Source organism: Carassius gibelio, chromosome B23 (assembly GCF_023724105.1).
Source record: "Carassius gibelio isolate Cgi1373 ecotype wild population from Czech Republic chromosome B23, carGib1.2-hapl.c, whole genome shotgun sequence".
Classification (NCBI taxonomy): domain Eukaryota; kingdom Metazoa; phylum Chordata; class Actinopteri; order Cypriniformes; family Cyprinidae; genus Carassius; species Carassius gibelio.
The window spans coordinates 16649125-16668459 of NC_068418.1; the positions used below are offsets into that span (position 1 = coordinate 16649125).

At 36.1% G+C, this 19335-nt stretch overlaps 2 long non-coding RNA genes across 2 annotated transcripts; both read left to right on the forward strand.

Annotated features, from left to right (window-relative positions):
* The first annotated feature begins 3129 nt into the window (after positions 1-3129).
* Positions 3130-17934, forward strand: LOC128011133 (uncharacterized). Its single transcript, XR_008182473.1, has 3 exons — positions 3130-3403; positions 14909-15036; positions 17449-17934. It is a non-coding gene; the product is annotated as an uncharacterized LOC128011133 (long non-coding RNA).
* On the forward strand, positions 9020-11364 carry LOC128011134 (uncharacterized). Its single transcript, XR_008182474.1, has 3 exons — positions 9020-10127; positions 10782-10855; positions 10981-11364. It is a non-coding gene; the product is annotated as an uncharacterized LOC128011134 (long non-coding RNA).
* Positions 17935-19335: the final 1401 nt, after the last annotated feature.

Consider the following 19335-nt stretch of genomic DNA (forward strand, 5'->3'; position numbering starts at 1 on the left):
TAATAAAGTTGGTCACAAACATGATCCCTGCACGATCTTATAAACTCACTGTCTTGCATTGTGCAACACATTTCTTCCTCTTCATGTTTCGTACATTTTCTCCACTGCTAAAGAAACTCTTAAAACTCTTAAAGTCTTGTCCGTACTCCTAACAATTTTGGTTCTTAAAACCTTGTTTAAGGGTTCTGAAATTATTTTTTTCTTTACTAGAATCTTTACTTTAATTTTAAGTGGAAACATCCGCATTTCAAATAATTTTTTAAGAATTTTGTTGCTAGGAGCACCTCTTTGCACTATCACAAGATTTTTTATGAATACGGGCCCTGATGTTTTCAGTTTATTATAAATATATACTCTACCATTCAAAAGCTGGAAGTCATTTTTTTTTAAAAAGAAGTTTGTTATGCTCACAAAGACAGAATTTATTTTATCTAAAATACTGAAGAAGAAAAAAAACAGTTAATCTTAATATATTTTAAAAATGTATTTATGACGATGAAGCTGAATTTTCAGCACTCATTACTTCAGTCTTCATTGTCACATGATTCAGAAATCATTCTGATATGCTTATTTGATGCTCAAGAAACATTTCTTATTATAAATGCTGAAACAAGCCATGATATACTATTAAAAAGTTTGAAGTATAGAAATAGTAATAATAAAATTAAAAATGTACTTTCAGTTTACTTTCTATTTTACAAAGAATCTTGAATTTTTTTTTATGTTTTCCACAAACATATTAAGTAGAAATAAACATGTTTTTCACATTAAGAATATGAAGAAAATTTAATAACTGAGCAACAGTAATAATTGACGATTAAGCTCTAAATAATTTCTGAAGGGTCATGTGACACTGAATACTGAAGTAATTCAGCTTTACCAGGAATAACTTATATTTTAAACTATAAAAAATGTGAAACAGTTGTTTAAAATTGTAATAGTAGTTCACAGTATTACTATTTATACTGTATAATTGACCAAATAAATCCATTCTTGGTGAGCATTTTCAAAAACATTACAAAATTGTAATTATTTAAAACAACTGATGTTTTCTATTACATTTTTGTATAATAATATAAAGAACTAATAATACAGGTAAATGTAATAACACTTCTCTTGCATTAAATATAATAATTGTAAATTCAATATATTTTTTAAAAAGATGCACATAAACCAGTCTATCGAATTGCAACATAAGAACATGAGATTTTTCAGTGCTGAGATATCTTAAGGATTCATTCAGTCTTCAGGCTCTTGGTACATATCAATAATCAGTGAACAGGATATAAACTACTTAATCCTGCCTAGAGTCCCCCACCCTCCGTGACTTATGGTCCATGCACTCAATGACCCAAACACATATGCTCATCAAGAGCTGTGCCCAGATTGACCAAAGTCTGGAGCCATGTGATTTGCAGGAAGGGGAAGGAGACCCCCTCCCACAATCACTCTCTCTCTCTCTCTCTCCCCGAAACCTGCCCCTGAGTGGCCCCTGCCAGGCTCTGTTTCCAGGAAAGGGGCCTAGTGGACAGGCGCAGGGGCCTGCGTCAGGGAGAGCCTGGCTCATTGAGAAAAACAAAAACAGAGAGGGGAGGTGGGAAGACTCTGCCTCCTTACATAACAGTCTCTAGCAGTGAAAAAAAGCCTCTCTCTCTCTCTACCAGCACAGTACTTGAAACCCGTCTGTCTGCTCTTTACACAATGCCACACCCTATAGTAGGGCTCTGCTAGAACTTCAGCATTTGGGACGGTTTTATTTATCGGACAGAAAAGAGACTCTTACTTCATTTATTAATTTAAAGACTGACAGCTGGATGCTCATTAGATGCATTGAGCGTTGAAATGACATGCATGTGTCAAGCTTGCAAAAATTCTTGCTGCTGTGCATAAATTTTAAGGTGAACACAAATAATAGCTGGAGGTAAACTGGATTTTGCAAGGCATGTGTTGAACATGTAGTAATATTTATTAGGGTCTTAGCGTTCAGAGGCTCATATCATGCTCATACCAGCAGTCTATGATTTTTGACGCTTTATTGCCTCCTTGTGGTTACACTAAAAACTGAAAAATGATAGAAAAGTTATTGAGTAAAGATTTACAAAGTAGTTCTATGAGCAGTTTTATGTGTTTTCAATATGTATATTTAGTCATTTAAAAGGCGTTTTAATTCAAAACATAGCAATCAATTTATCTTAATAATAGCCAATTGATATTCACAGTTATACTATGCCAAATGCAAGTTTAAAAAATGCAGAATTTCTATACTAGTTTCTATATTAGATATACTAGTAAAATGTTTGAGGTAAGTATAGTAATAATAAATAAAAAATAAAATAAATGCAGTTTACTTTCTATTTTACAAAGTATCCTGGAAAAATATATACATTTAATGTATTAATCAACAATTTTAAAATCAACTCAAATTATTATTATTTTAAATCTCAGTTTTAACAGGATGAGATCTGCTTTGCATGTTCCCAAACAGGAACTGAACCAGACAAAAATGTCAATAAGAACTATACAACAAACCAAGAAAATAGCCATTGTCGAATTAATATCTCAGCAAGACCATATAACGGATTATATAGATGATGTTCATGTTCATAAATCATTTTAATGTGCGGATTTGGTGCTCAGATATTACAAATTAGTTTAATGGCTCTTATTATTATCAGTTTTGGAAAACATTTTTGCTGCTTCGTATTCTTGAGGAAACATTTTTTTCAAAATTCTTTGATGAATATGAAGTTCAAAGTAACAGCATTTATTTGAAATATGTTGTTAATAATAATAATAATAAAATGATTGTTACTTACACAATCTGAAATGTGTTTCAAATGTTAGGAAAGATTAAATGTTATTAGTCTTCACAACTGTCTTTTAATCAAAGTAATTTAAAATGTAATTTAGATTTCATGCATTGATTATAAATAGCATAAACGCAGAATAACAGTATCATTCAAACCCGATTCCAAAAAAGTTGGGACACTTTACAAATTGTGAGTAAAAAAAGGAGTGGAATAATTAATACATTTAATCAACTTATTTTTTATTCACAATAGAATATTGATAACATATCAAATGTTGAAAGTGAAACATTTTGAAATGTCATACCAAATATTGGCTCAGTTTGCACTCAAAAAAATGCTGGGTTGTTTCTGTAAACAAATTGTTGGGTTGATTGTGCTGGGTCAAAAAGTTGGGTTGTTTGGGCTACTGTAAACACATTATTGGGTTGCTCATGCTGGGTAAAATGATTTGTAACGGGGTCATTCACAAATAAACAGTTGGTTGGGTTATTTTGACCCAGCAACTGGTTTATTACTTCATTCTTTGCGGAACTTTCTGGATTCTTCACTTCTGACTGGAGGAGGCACGCACTCGGAGCGGGCAGTGTTTTATGGTAAGTTAAATTAATGTTTACCTATATTTTTAATAAGTTGTGGTAACAGGAAGCTAATTTCACTGTTCAACATACAGTCTTTGATATGGAAGTGTGAGGGGTAACGTATTTATTCTGTGAAACATTAAATAAACACTGCTAACCTGTTAGATTTTTTACAAAATGCAGCATCCTTAAATCCTTAGTTGTAAACCAGCTAGCCTATATATGCAGCCTTTTTGAAATATGCTGTTTAAATTGTAAATTAATCACGTAATTATTATCGTATTCATTGTGGACGTTGCGTATTTAAAAGTGAGGAAAGCGTTTTGTATGAAATCCATAGGCCTACAAGCGCAGTAAGTTAGTCCCTCACAGGGCTCGTACGTAAATCGGCGGGAAATAGTGAGTGAGTTCTGTGTGGAAAGTCTGCTGTATTTTAGAAATACTCGTCAGAAAAAGCAACTGAGGTAAGTTCCAGCACAGTCTGCGTGTGTCTTCTGTAAAGTCTCTGTCGGACTCTGAACCAGAATCGTTTTTGCCAAAAAAAAAAAAAAAAAAAAAAAAGGTTTTTATATGAATGACGTGCAATCTTTACAGCGTCAGAGGAAAGGAGAAATAAATCGATTTCATGTGAAGCGTTTTCTCGCCCTGAAAACAAATTACAAGATTTTAGGTGCTAAGACTATAATTTAGTAACGTTATTAAGACAGTGGTCATCTGCCGAGTGTGCGCGAAGAATTTCTGAGGCCAAATAATGTTTTTTTGCTATATTCATCAGCGCCATCTTTGCCATCACACGGGAGGCTGTGACGTGCATCTCTAAAAGCAAGTTGTACTGCTATTTACTGTGTTCTGCTGAAACACTCAAAAATATCTGTCTGAGAAAATTTTATAAAACTCCCCAGTCAATATGAGCTGTGGAAAAATAGATCTAGGAGTTATATACAGCTTTTTTTTTTTTTTTTTTTTTTACTGCGGATGCCATTAAAACACGGTGAGTTTATCCTTTACAGCCTTGCTTTTATACTTGTCATGGCAATGCTCTGAATAAAGATTTAAACGGATATGACCGTGGGCCGAAATGTCAGAAATGTTTAGAGGGCAACGATGTATTAAAAGCAGACGTCAACGTTTTAAAAACGATCCCCTTTTTCACGGATCCGCGAAAATGATTTAAAAGGCTGTATGCATGCCAGGTCAGTAGTTGGCGATGTCACTTCGTCAAGAAACTCCCCATGTGAACACATAATTATCAGATAATTATGTGCAGATAGGTTCTGTGATGAAGAGATAATCAGTGTTAAGAAAAGTCAGAAATGCTACTTTAGAAATATGAATTGTTATATACAGCATACTATATAAATGTTAATGCAACTTTATGTATTTTGGTCAAATTGTTACGGAGCCCTTCTGGAACCACTTTGTCAAAAAAAAAAAAAAAAACTAACTCGTGGCCTCAAGATAAGTTAACTCGTGGCCTCAAGATACTAACTCGTGGCCTCAAGATACTAACTCGTGGCCTCAAGATACTAACTCGTGGCCTCAAGATACTAACTCGTGGCCTCAAGATACTAACTCGTGGCCTCAAGATAAGCTAACTCGTGGCCTCAAGATAAGTTAACTCGTGGCCTCAAGATAAGCTAAGTCGTGGCCTCAAGATAAGCTAACTCGTGGCCTCAAGATAAGCTAAGTCGTGGCCTCAAGATAAGCTAAGTCGTGGCCTCAAGATAAGCTAACTCGTGGCCTCAAGATAAGCTAAGTCGTGGCCTCAAGATAAGCTAACTCGTGGCCTCAAGATAAGCTAAGTCGTGGCCTCAAGATAAGCTAACTCGTGGCCTCAAGATAAGCTAAGTCGTGGCCTCAAGATAAGCTAACTCGTGGCCTCAAGATAAGCTAAGTCGTGGCCTCAAGATAAGCTAAGTCGTGGCCTCAAGATAAGCTAACTCGTGGCCTCAAGATAAGCTAAGTCGTGGCCTCAAGATAAGCTAACTCGTGGCCTCAAGATAAGCTAAGTCGTGGCCTCAAGATAAGCTAACTCGTGGCCTCAAGATAAGCTAACTCGTGGCCTCAAGATAAGCTAACTCGTGGCCTCAAGATAAGCTAACTCGTGGCCTCAAGATAAGCTAAGTCGTGGCCTCAAGATAAGCTAACTCGTGGCCTCAAGATAAGCTAAGTCGTGGCCTCAAGATAAGCTAACTCGTGGCCTCAAGATAAGCTAACTCGTGGCCTCAAGATAGTGAAGTGTCTGACACATGGAGCCTTTGTTATTAAACTGGACCCTGTACTGTAGTGCAATGTAATACTTCACATTCTGTGCAATATTATCTGTTTTAATATTCAGTGTAATAGAATTTGCTGCAGTTCTGTTTCTATTAATTTACTAGTACTGTTCATCACAATCAATTCAATTCTGTTAATACAGTAATATAAATCTTGTAGGCTGTATTTCCATAGTCCTTTATAATTCTTCTTCATATTTTATAGCATATTTTTATACTTTTTACATGTATATAGGCTACTAGTTTATTTACCAACTTCTATTATTATTTATATTGCTTTAAATGTCTTGATGTGCACATCAACTGTGACACAAGAATTGTCCCCTGGGTTATCAATATCAATAAAGATCAAAGTATTTCTGATTCTGATTTTAAGATAGCCTATAGTAGTGTGCAGACTGGTTCATTAATTATTGAAGTGTTTCACATTTTGGAAAAGCATGTCTGTGTAGCCTACGATAAAACGTCAGCAGAGGGCGGTCTAGGCTTAGGTCACGGTACCTCCATCTGGCTGTATGTATTTATGTGTATTTCCCAGTTGACTGCAAGGAGTTGCGGGATGAGAATGCATTAGATGATCATATGAATAATTAGCATAACAAGTTAAGCAGGCTAATTCAACATTAATGGCTATCAAGTCCGATAAAATTTGTAACATTAGTAACAGAGACTAAGATAGCAGTGACTTGATAGCCAGTAACGTTGAATTAGCCTGCTTAACTTGTTATTCTAATCGTTAATGCTTCCAGCTCAAACACCTATAAGAGATCGCTAACACATGTGACCAACTGGGCGGCAACGTCATCCGAATGCAAAGAATTATGGGTATGTTTGGCCATCGTCTGGCATTGCAGGCTAGTGTTCTGGCATGAAAATAATGACACATTAGAGTGAAAACTGAATATAATCCTACAAAATGCAGCGGGCTAAAGAAAACATTGTCGGAGCATACCGCCTAAAACTAAATCCTAATGCAAAGATGAGATATGACGAGAAAATAAAGAGAATCGAAGGACTCGATCCTTATGAGCAGACCGTCTGGTCAAGGTAACACCCTCCAGCCCAAAAGAAGGGCATGTGAAAAGGTTGTGTTGTGCTGCTTTTGCAGACAGCCTGAAGAGCTTGATGACATGTTTGCTTGCGATAATCAGAACTGTCTCATACATTTTCAGTTTCTCATCATTTTTTTTCGACTCTTTATAAATGTAAATGTATTCATCTAATTGTATTTACATGTTAAATATGTAAAGAAACTGAAATTAAGTTGGTTGTTACTACTATTTAAGTTATGTAATTGTGTTTGCAACCAAAGAACACTGATTTTGCACAATTCTTCCTTAATAAAGATAAAGGAGGCAGAATTACATTCAATCTTTGTGTATTTTATTTACAGACATGGCTAAAAAAACATTACATGTGAGAAGAGACATTACAAAATCTTTTTTTAGAAAAAAAAAAAAAAACATTTTACATATTAGATGTGAGCATGGTGTATAATTCTAACATGACACGTTCACAACAATACTTGGACACATTGGTCAAAGCACAGCACACAACCGCAATTATTATCCAGCAAAGTCTTCAGCTCAGTCTCATGAGTGGTGTGTACAGTGTCCGGCGATGGGAGTGGATTCTCAGGATCTTCCATCACAGGTGCAGGTGTAGTGTCTGACAGTAACAATTAGGGATGTCAAATTTCGATTATTTCCATGATCGATCGTCGTTTAAATTAACGATCAATTAATCGATTAATCGTTAACCATAATACTGCAAAATGCGTCTATTGCAGGCACGCAGTCAGCGGTATGACAGGATGTGCAAAAGCCACACACACACACACACAAAACGCTTTCTCACTTGAATTAAAGAGGTTTTAGTCTGAATAAAATGCTAGTAGCAGGATTATAAAATGAATAGATGCGATTATGATCATTTGATAAAATGAAGAGATTGCGCCATACTTTTGAGGTCATTTTACTTTGTTGACAGTTTCCAATCCCGCACGGAGAACGCTGAACGCGCATCTTTAAATGGTTTTGTGGTGCTCGTTGTTGTATTTTAAAGCACAATTGCAATGTTTTCAACTGACATTATTGTATAAAATTATCCGAAATGTGGAGCGCGTGTGACTGCGCTGCACATTAAGTGAACTACATCGGCGCTGCTGCACCAAAACACAGTTGCTCACATTAATTTGATCCTGCTGGATTCTGTCCTAGAAAATGTCAGATTTTTAAAAATCCGGCATACAGCGCATTAGATCGTGACAGTGCATGCGTGCATACGAGGATGAGCGAGCGCGGCTTTGGCTAGATTTATTTGGAGGTTATTGCTCATGTCTCATTCGGCACAAATCGAAATGTTTCCATATTCGCAATGTATTTGAATGTTAAACTATTATTTATAATGTAAACTAGGCTTGTACTTAACACGCATTCGCATATAGACGGAAAAGATGATCCTCTTCATATGAGCAAAAACGCGCCCACACTTCTGTTTTAAATCCGTTAATCTTAATTAGCCTATTTAAGTCGGATATATTTCGCACAGCCGATGTAAAAAAAAAAAAAAAAAAAAACATGAAAACAAATTGTTATTTTTATTTTGGGCCTATTACTTAGTAGGCTATACATTTTCCTTAAAGCATCCCATTTTGTCCCAGGGCTTAGAACCTGTGCCCTAGTCAGGTCCATGCAGAAACTTGTGAACGATGCTCGGCGTCACCGTTTAGTGACAACAGTGAATGCTCCAGGAATGTGTCGGTCACAGCGCCTATTAATCGCTGTTTTGAATCCAGCAATTATTTATTTAGAAATGATAAGATCTGATTATGACAAGTGTGGTATAAAAGCTTTGTTTATTAGAGGAATAATAGGTTAACTGGAAAATGTTAGCTCGCGACCATGCTTTTGGACCCCATAGTCTTCATTTACGCGGCTTTGTTCTGGTTTGCCGGTTGGTCACGAATTTCCACAAATTCAGTAGGCTATATTTAGGCATTGTTTCTTTTCCTAAATCTTCATAGTCTAACCCTCCAATTTCCCAGGTTTATTTTATTATCTTTCGCTTTTAATAACTGTTTTCGCATCTCTTACTGTGGTAAACATGGGAAGGGAAATTAAAGATTTCATGAATTAAGAATTCGTTCGATTTATTAATTTGTTCCCTTATTTCACTTAAATCATGGGTTATTTAGGGAACAAAAATTAATGAAACATGGACACTTGCCACATTAATAATTCGTAGGAATGAATTAACAAGTTGTAGGAATGAATAGACTATCTGTCCTGTCACTGTGTCCCGCAGCCCTGCAAAGCGCACGATATAAAACAGTTGAAGAACAATTTAATGTTGAAGAACTTTTATGTTGTTTCTATTTTAATATACTTTAAAGTTTAAATCACATTAAAAGCTTAATTTGTACATTGTGAATCAATGATGATGCTTTTATATATCGTCACCGTCACTCACAGCCGCTCGCACGTGTTGAGTGCGCATGAGCCGCACGCAGCCCAACATTGAATCGGTTAACCGACCATCGATAGCCTTAATCGATTGCATCTCTTATCGACAATTAATCGATCATCGATTAATCGTTGACATCCCTAGTAACAATATAAAGAAATCGTGTCATATCACAACCTCTATTCCTAAAGATTCCAGATTATCTATACACAGGGGGCAACATACACTACCGTTCAAAAGTTTGGGATTTTTAACGATTTTTAAATGTTTTTAAAAGAAGCATCTTCTGCTCACCAAGGCTGCATTTATTTGATAAAAAATTAATAATAATAAAAACAGTAATATTGTGAAATATTATGACAATATAAAATGACTTCTCTATTTTAATATATTTTAAACTAATTTATTCCTGTAATCAAAGCAGGATCACACTCCAACATTTCATAGGCAGGTTTGACTGCAAACACAGTCACCAAATAAATTGCAATGTAGCCTAGATGTACAACATTTAAAACTGATTAACGTTACGCTTTAATACACAGGTAACTTAAGTTAATTTTCTAGCCATGTCATGCTAGTTAACATTTACAGAGAGTTATTGTAACTTACCTTTGTGAAAATGCTTTGAACACCATCATGTGTGGTGGAGTGTTATCGAAGGTAAGCTTGGCCTCCTTACCGCTGCTATCCACAAGTGTGTACGTCTGTACGTCCGCGCGAGACCTCAAAACGATAAATTGTTGGCAATATGGCGGCACAGAGTAGAATATTGGTTACGTTTTAAGGGAGGCAGGGATTTTAGGCAGGATTTGATTCATGATGTGTGTGTAGATATTAATGTTAGGGAACAATGTGAGAGTGTACGTTTTAGTAGGAAAACGTATTACGTGACCCACACTCCGGAACAGAAGAGGGCGGTAATGCACCAATAAGCTGGATGCCAACCGCCGTTAAACTGGAAAGAAGACGAATATGACAGCTTGCTGTGAGAGACAACGGTGAGAATATATTTTTTTTCCGAAGTAATTATTTCAGTTGAAGTGTATAAGTCATTTTCATACAGTGTTATTGTTTTTGGAGTTAATAATTTATTAAAACTAAGGCGTAAAGTAAGCAACATATAAGCAAAAGGTCTAAAGACGCCATCCCCAGGTATCACAGGCTCAGTCTGTCTGTGACCTACATAATATAGCATATTTGTGATTTAGCTGTAAACATGTTTTATAATGCATAACTAACAGTGAAGCTCCATTAAGTACTCGACTCAATAGTAGATTTACATAAACTATATATACTTCTTGAAGACTATTACTAAAATGTCTATTTATGATCTGGCTGTTTGATAAGTATTGTAGATGAGCACATCTAACAGACATGAAACAGGTGTCTGAGTGATATCTGTGTGTGATATTGTGTAGAATTCACTTTTGTCAACACTGCTATAGATGAATGTGAGTCATGTAAACAAACAAATCTACATACAGTAACTAAACATAAGTTATCTATTTTATTTGTCCATTTGCAATATTGATAATTTAAGGAACATTTTTGTTGGATAAAAAGTGAGTTGCATCAGTTATTAGTTCAACATGTAAATGCAGTATATCACAGATATATGACAGAGGAGACTGACTCTTGTCTGGATGTTACAGGGACAGATGAGACACATATGTGTTTATCTGCTGTAGAGTAACTGATGAAGGAATGCTGCCATCAAAGGATTTGTGTAAGTACACTACAAAAATAAATGAAACATTTTAAGTCTTAAGTTGTATTTTATTTTAATAAATGTAATTTTAAACAACTATTACACCTCCTTTCTTATTCTTGATTTCTGTGCATTTGCTGCAGATCTTTTGTGGTGGAGCAGGACCTGCAAGGAAAGATGAAAAAGAGGGAAAACCTGAAACAAAAGAATAATGTAATGACTTTTTGTATTGTGTATGTGTATTTTTGTAGGACATGAAAATGTCTGTAGACTGGTGTGTGGACTGAGGATGGAGAAGACTACAGCATCATCCTGGAAATGATCGAGAGTCACAAATGAGACGCTTTATCACTCCAGCTCTTACTGTCTCATCAGGACCAGATGCTGCTCTGGTGTCTTCATCCTTAGTGACCCCAGAGCCAGTGAGAGCATCTAGAGAAAGACCACAAGACACTGAGGATGTGATTTTGGTAATGTTTGTTCAGCTGGTTAATGTTTAAACAATGAAGGCCGACTTTCAGAAGCTTCAAAAGCATCATCAAAAAATGTGATGGAGCTTTTATTTGAAGTGATTGACAGTGCTCTTATTACAGGGGCCTTCAATCCCCTGATTAACCTGGAGAAGAGAGCCTTGCTTAAGGACACACTGGTGTTCCTGTGGCTCAAGTGGTAGAGCATTGCGTTAGCAGTGCAAGGTTTTGGGTTCGAATTCCAGGGAACACATGTTAGGTAAAAACTGTTAGTCTGAATGCACTGTAAGTCACTTTGGATAAATGTATAATTTATTTATAAATTGAATTCGAACCACTTCAGTGGTTTAGCCCACTACAAAAGTAATAAATCAATGCATATACTTGTAAACTCTGTGTAAATGTTTTTCAGGTAGTCATACTCATGGAGTGCAGGCACATGAAAGTTCGGAGCAGACACAGCGGTCAGATTGTCCTGCACGTGTTCTTCTGCTCTTGCTTCAAGGTTGTGTGGTTCAGAGAGCCGTCATCATGGTCTTCCTCATCCTGTTGCTCAACGACATCCCTGTTGAGAAGAGTGAGATCGTGAAGTGCAGCGGCAGAACTGTATCAGCTGTGTTCAGATCACAGGAGGATGTTGGGTTCACCATCTCTAAATACTTGATTGTTAGAACAATAAGTTTGAATGAAGCTTTGTATCATGTGTTGTTGACTTGTGCATGTATGCATTTATTGTGATGATAACTTTTATACATTATTTTAATCATTTAGACATGTTTTTTTGTTCTCAGTAAATAAAATATAAATATTTTATCCATTCATGTATTAATTGCTTGACTGAAAATGGATGTATTCACATCGACTGCATTTATTTAACTAGTATATATTCATGTATAGCTGTGTCACAAAAGAAAATACATTTGGCTTTTTTTTACTAAAATGTCATTTTAAGAAAAAAAAAAATATATCATTATTGGTTGGCATTTATCGTTATTATTGCATGGTAAGTGTTGGGGTGGGCAAAAGATGCAATTCATTATGGGGTAATGTTAATTTTCGAGTAGTAATACTTACATTTTTAGAGTGTCAAATCAACAGTCTTCTCCAAAGGTGAGATCTTCGAGCAGCTGATCGAAGTACCTTTTGTGCAGATATTGCAGAGTCGCTGTGAGGTGTTTGTGCACTTGACCCACTTTTTATTATTATTGCCAAATTATAATTATTTGATTATATTTGATTAAAATTATTACATAAAAGATCATGGTAAGAGGTTGTATCTGACAATAAACAATAATAATGCGATAAAACAGTTAATAAAAAAAATATGTGTTCATCATAGTATGAGATACTATAAAAGAAAAACGTTTTTCACGTAAAATTATTTTAAAAAAATATTCAAGAGATAACGATTTTGGGTTTTCTAATAAAAAAATGCTTTAAGGATAACACTTGAACACATTAGTGGAGTTAAAAATATAAAAAAATTAAATCAACAGTATTGGCTATACTACAATCACAAAATAAAAAGGCAGCCGTTTCTGCAACATGTTCTTCATTATCAATTACAAATACAATAAGTAAACCTGTCACTTATGTCTTTTACGTTTTTGTGCTTGTTTTAACTTTGTAGGTCACATGATCAACATAGCGGATGATGATATACAATTTGGATTCATACCTCATACATATGCATTTAGGCTGTAGAGTATAAACTCTTTTAGCGCTCCTTAAGTTAGTACTTATTGACATTAAGTGCCTAATTAAAGGGTATGCGGTTTCTAACGCATCCCGACAAAATCTCGTTTTGAGATCTTGCGTGGTTCTGTGTGATTTGAACAACTTCAAGTTACGCCCCCGTCTTGCAGTCTGCACAGACAGACCCTTCTCGCTATCCATGCCATTCGTCGCCTTTTTGTCACCTCTGAAACATGGCTTGTACTATTATTTTTCCACGCTGGAAAACGATAAAATGATATTCCATTCTTAAGCTTTATGCCACTTCTATCGTGAGAACGACTATTGCAGTTTATAGGTAGACAGCATCTTGAACACTGTTCTTCCCTCATGCATAGAAGTCTAGCGCCTAATACTTGTGCTGCGGATTCCCAAAATGCTTTACGTTCACCACAGGGAAAACGTCATGATGACAACACATTAGCGATCTCTTATGTCTTGCAGTTATCTTAACTCAGTAATTTGCCATCTAACTAAATGTTAACCATTCTAATTAAAACACTCTTACTTCTGTAAAGCCGTCACAATTAATTATATGATCATCTAACGCATTCTCAGCCCGCAACTCCTTGCCATCAACTGGGAAATACCGGGAAATACACATAAATACATACAGCCAGATGGAGGTACCGTGACCTAAGCCTAGACCGCCCTCTGCTGACGTTTTATCGTAGGCTACACAGACATGCTTTTCCAAAATGTGAAACACTTCAATAATTAATGAACCAGTCTGCACACTACTATAGGCTATCTTAAAATCAGAATCAGAAATACTTTGATCTTTATTGATATTGATAACCCAGGGGACAATTCTTGTGTCACAGTTGATGTGCACATCAAGACATTTAAAGCAATATAAATAATAATAGAAGTTGGTAAATAAACTAGTAGCCTACATACATGTAAAAAGTATAAAAATATGCTATAAAATATGAAGAAGAATTATAAAGGACTATGGGAATGCAGCCTACAAGATTTATATTACTGTATTAACAGAATTGAATTGATTGTGATGAACAGTACTAGTAAATTAATAGAAACAGAAATGCAGCAAATTCTATTACACTGAATTATAAAACAGATAATATTGCACAGAATGTGAATTATTACATTGCACTACAGTACAGGGTCCAGTTTAATAACAAAGGGTCCATGTGTCAGACACTTCACTATCTTGAGGCCACGACTTAGCTTATCTTGAGGCCACGAGTTAGCTTATCTTGAGGCCACGAGTTAGCTTATCTTGAGGCCACGACTTAGCTTATCTTGAGGCCACGAGTTAGCTTATCTTGAGGCCACGAGTTAGCTTATCTTGAGGCCACGAGTTAGCTTATCTTGAGGCCACGAGTTAGCTTATCTTGAGGCCACGAGTTAGCTTATCTTGAGGCCACGACTTAGCTTATCTTGAGGCCACGAGTTAGCTTATCTTGAGGCCACGAGTTAGCTTATCTTGAGGCCACGACTTAGCTTATCTTGAGGCCACGAGTTAGCTTATCTTGAGGCCACGAGTTAGCTTATCTTGAGGCCACGAGTTAGCTTATCTTGAGGCCACGACTTAGCTTATCTTGAGGCCACGACTTAGCTTATCTTGAGGCCACGACTTAGCTTATCTTGAGGCCACGACTTAGCTTATCTTGAGGCCACGACTTAGCTTATCTTGAGGCCACGACTTAGCTTATCTTGAGGCCACGACTTAGCTTATCTTGAGGCCACGACTTAGCTTATCTTGAGGCCACGACTTAGCTTATCTTGAGGCCACGACTTAGCTTATCTTGAGGCCACGAGTTAGCTTATCTTGAGGCCACGAGTTAGCTTATATTTTTTTTTTTGACAAAGTGGTTCCAGAAGGGCTCCGTAAATTGTTTAGCTGCTAAAGAGGAGACAGCTTTGAAGGTCCTGGCAACTCTGCTTCCCCCATCCATCTACAGGAGAGGAGGAAAGGTCTTCAGACCCACCACAGAGGAGGCCCTGAAGTCATTTATTGACATGCAACTTGTAAGTTTTGCTTTAGTGTTTCTACTTCAATAAGGGTGGACATTTGCACTGTTTGATATGCTTGATAACTATGAAAGTAATTCAGGGTTACAATATTGATAATTAATAAATAGATTTATAATTTTGAAAGCTGCAGTCCATAACCTTTTTTTTGTGTGTGTTCAAAATTTACAAATAGTATATAATGAGTGAGTACATCATGAATCCATTTTCCAAATCGTGTTTTTGTCTTATCCTGAATCACTAACGGTACACCTATATAATAAGTCTTTATATTCAGACTATTTTAGACTGGCGGAGGATTACAGTACCTGTGTGACTCGTCATAGACATAAAAAGAGTAACTCCGGTTACAATGTTCTTCCGCAAAACACATGCAGTTCTGTTTATTAACCGCTAGAGCACCAAAAGTTATGGACTGCAGCTTTACCCAACAAAAGTTAAGGAAAGCTGCAATTCGTAACTTTTTTTGGATACAAATTTTTACAAAAATCTGTTATTGAGCAAGTACATGAAAGATCAGTGTCTTTTCCCAGTGTCCCAGTCACCTTAAAGGATTAGTTCTCCCCAAAATGAAAATGTCCTAATAATTTACTCACCCAATGCCATCCAAGATATCCATGTCTTTCTTTCCTCAGTGCGAGAGAAATTATGTTTTTTGAGGAAAACATTTCTGGATTTTTCTTCTAACAATGGACTTCATGGGTTGCCATCGTTTTTAAGTCCAAATGCAGTTTCAAAAGTCTTTGAAGTGTTTAAATGGGCTGTACACGATCACAGCTGAAGAAGAGGTTGTTATCTAGTGAAACGATAGGTCATTTTAATTTTTTTTTAAATAATTTATAGACTTTTTACCTTCAATAGTTCGGACTGAGCTGATTAACAAACGGACAGGGAATTACATCATCACGTTGAAAGGTCACGCCTACTATTCATATTCATCAGAATGTTATTCATTTACTATTCATATTCACTGAATATTATTACTATATATATATAATTGCAAATAATATTATTTGAACTATCCTCCTACTTATGGTCGCATTGTAAACAGTGGGGCGGTACTTCTGGCGGCGCTGGCATGACCTTTCAACATGATGACGTAGTTCCCTGTCCGTTTGTTGATCAGCTCAATCCGAACTATTGAAGGTAAAAAGTCTATAAATTATTTAAAAAAAAATTAAAATGACCTATCGTTTCACTAGATAACAACCTCTTCTTCAGCTGTGATCGTGTACAGCCCGTTTAAACACTTCAAAGACTTTTGAAACTGCATTTGGACTTAAAAACGATGGCAACCAATGAAGTCCATTGTTAGAAGAAAAATCCAGAAATGTTTTCCTCAAAAAACATAATTTCTCTCGCACTGAGGAAAGAAAGACATGGATATCTTGGATGGCATTGGGTGAGTAAATTATTAGGACATTTTCATTTTGGGGAGAACTAATCCTTTAACTTCCCCCCGATTCACAACGGTACATTTATAATAATGATTTATAATTTGAGCTGTCGAGTCCGATTTCACTGGAAATGTCTGTCTGTATACTAAGAATATACAGCTATTATATCGCAAGTCAGAGTACTGGTGATGGTGCTTCCTTTTTAGCTTGTTCTTATAGCAGTTATTTAGAATTTAAACCACATCAAGAAAATGGCTTCAAATGAACCAAACCAGTAAATGAGAAAACAAAAAGTATTGTAAGTAAACAACCATAAAAAAGGACATAACATTTTACCTGAAGAATAACATTTAAATGAGAAAACTATAGGCCTTTATCAAAGTATGTGTCGTCACATCTGGCTCTGATTAGTAGTGTAAAGGAATTTCCGCCTGGATTATTTTCAATGGACAGGCGTCAGTTTAAAATTTAAACTTACATGATACCCTACCATGCATGTCATCTTTAATTTTATTGTGTAACATTATCTTCCCTGTAGCTCAAACAGTAGAGCATTGGCGCTTGCAATGGCAATATTATGGGTTTGATTCCCAGGGAAAGCAAAAACTGATACGAATGTAAATGTGTATCTTGAAATGCAATGTAAGTCACTTTGGATAAAAGCGTCTGCAAAATGCATAAATGTAAATTATCTAAGCTGAAAATTATCTAAGCTTATCTAAATGATCATCAGTGCTGCCAGTCAGGAGATTAACAAGCGGGTTTGTGAGTTTTAATGTTAAAGACACTATCAACATTACAGTAATATTTAGACTTTTTTTAATGCCTAAATGTTGATAATATTAGTCCAAATTAGTCTTTTATTACCATTACTATAAATATGTAAATAAATACATATTTTGTCATATTTGGTAATGTTTGCAATACAATTTTTTTTATATTTCCACCAAAAAAGCTTAACTAGCATGTCAGTTATATTACAACACTCTAAGTTATTGTGTGTAATCAACAGGTTGGGACCAACATGGTTGAATATTTAAACCATGAGATGACTGGAGCATTGCTGCACATTCTGTGCCTCAGTGATGAGACAAGGGGGACATCACAGACCGCTGCCATTATTCCAGGCCACGCGATTGAGACTGAGTCTTTGTTGGAGGCGGTTGATCTTTGCTTTAAAGCTTTTTTTGTTTTTGATGTTCAGTACACCAAGCAGTGTCTCCCCACCTGGGAGTTTCTCCAGCATGCTGTATATCAAATTGAAGGAAAAGAGTCCTCCTCTGTAAAGTTTTTGAGAACAACAGTGGTTTCAGGGCCACATGATATTTAGATGATTTTAAAATCTATTTTGTTGCTGTTCTTAAATCAACACATCTTAATAAATTAAATTGTAATCGTATGAGAGTTCAAATTAGTTGTTTAATGACTTTTAATGCCTGAATATTTGGACAGATTTACATTTGTTATAAAGTCTGTGGGGAAGGGTGAATGTCAGAGGGTGTGTGGGTGGGGGTTGGGATGGGGGGGTAAAGAATGTATTCAATATTGTATACAAACAAAGTATTAAAGAAATGTATTGTTTTTAAAGAAATAATGTTTTAAATTAAATGAGATTGAAATCACATATACATGGCCTCTGGTTTATTGTATTACAGAGACAATTATTATTTTACATTCGTAATATAAAATATATTTGTAACTAATGAATAAAGGCAGTGAGACAGGAAATAATCTATTTATTATTAAATAATAACTATTTATTTGACTAAACTATTTGTTTGACTTAACCCAGCAAGAGGGTTAATTTTACCCACTGGTTGGGTCAAATGAATGACCCAGTAATATGGGTTAAACGGTAAAACCCAGCACTTGGGTCAAACCAACCCAGCGCGTGTTCTGTCCAATAGTGACCCAGCAGCGTGGTTAAGGTTGGGTTATTTTTTAACCCAGCAGTTTTTAGAGTGTGGATTTCATGAGAGCTACACATTCCAAAAATGTTGGGACAGGTAACAATAAGTGGCTGGAAAAGTTAAACATACATATTCGGAACAGCTGGAGGAGCAATATGCAACTTATTAGGTCAATTGGCAACATGATTGGGTAGAAAAAGAGCCTCTCAGAGTGGCAGTGTCTCTCAGAAGTCAAGATGGGCAGAGGATCACCAATTCCCAAAATGCTCCTGCGAAAAAATAGTGGAGCAATCTCAGAAAGGAGTTTCTCAGAGAAAAAGAGCAGAGTTTGAAGTTATCATCTACAGTGCATAATATCATCCGTGATCTTCGGGCCCTAAGACGGCACTGCATCACATACAGGAATGCTACTGTAATGGAAATCACAACATGGGGTCAGGAATACTTCCAGAAAACATTGTCGGTGAACACAATCCACCGTCCCATTCACCCGTATCTTAACATGATCCAGAAGTTCAGATGTTTTCTCTGGGCCAAGGCTCATTTAAAATGGAATGTGCAAAGTGGAAAACTGTTCTGTGGTCAGATGAATCAAAATTTGAAAAAGTTCTTTTTGGAAAACTGGGACGCCATGTCATCCGGACTAAAGAGGACAAGGACAACCCAAGTTGTTATCAACGCTCCGTTCAAAAGCCTGAATCTCTGATGGTATGGGGTTGCATGAGTGCGTGTGGCATGGGAAGCTTACACATCTGGGAAGGCACCATCAATGCTGAAAGGATATCCAAGTTTTAGAACAACATATGCTCCCATCCAGACGTCATCTCTTTCAGGGAAGACCTTGCATTTTCCAACATGACAATGACAGACCACATACTGCATCATTACAACATCATGGATGCGTAGAAGAAGGATCCGGGTACTGTAAACTTGTGTCCTCAGTCCCCAGACGTTTGCAGACTTATATAAAAAGAAAAGGGGATGCCACA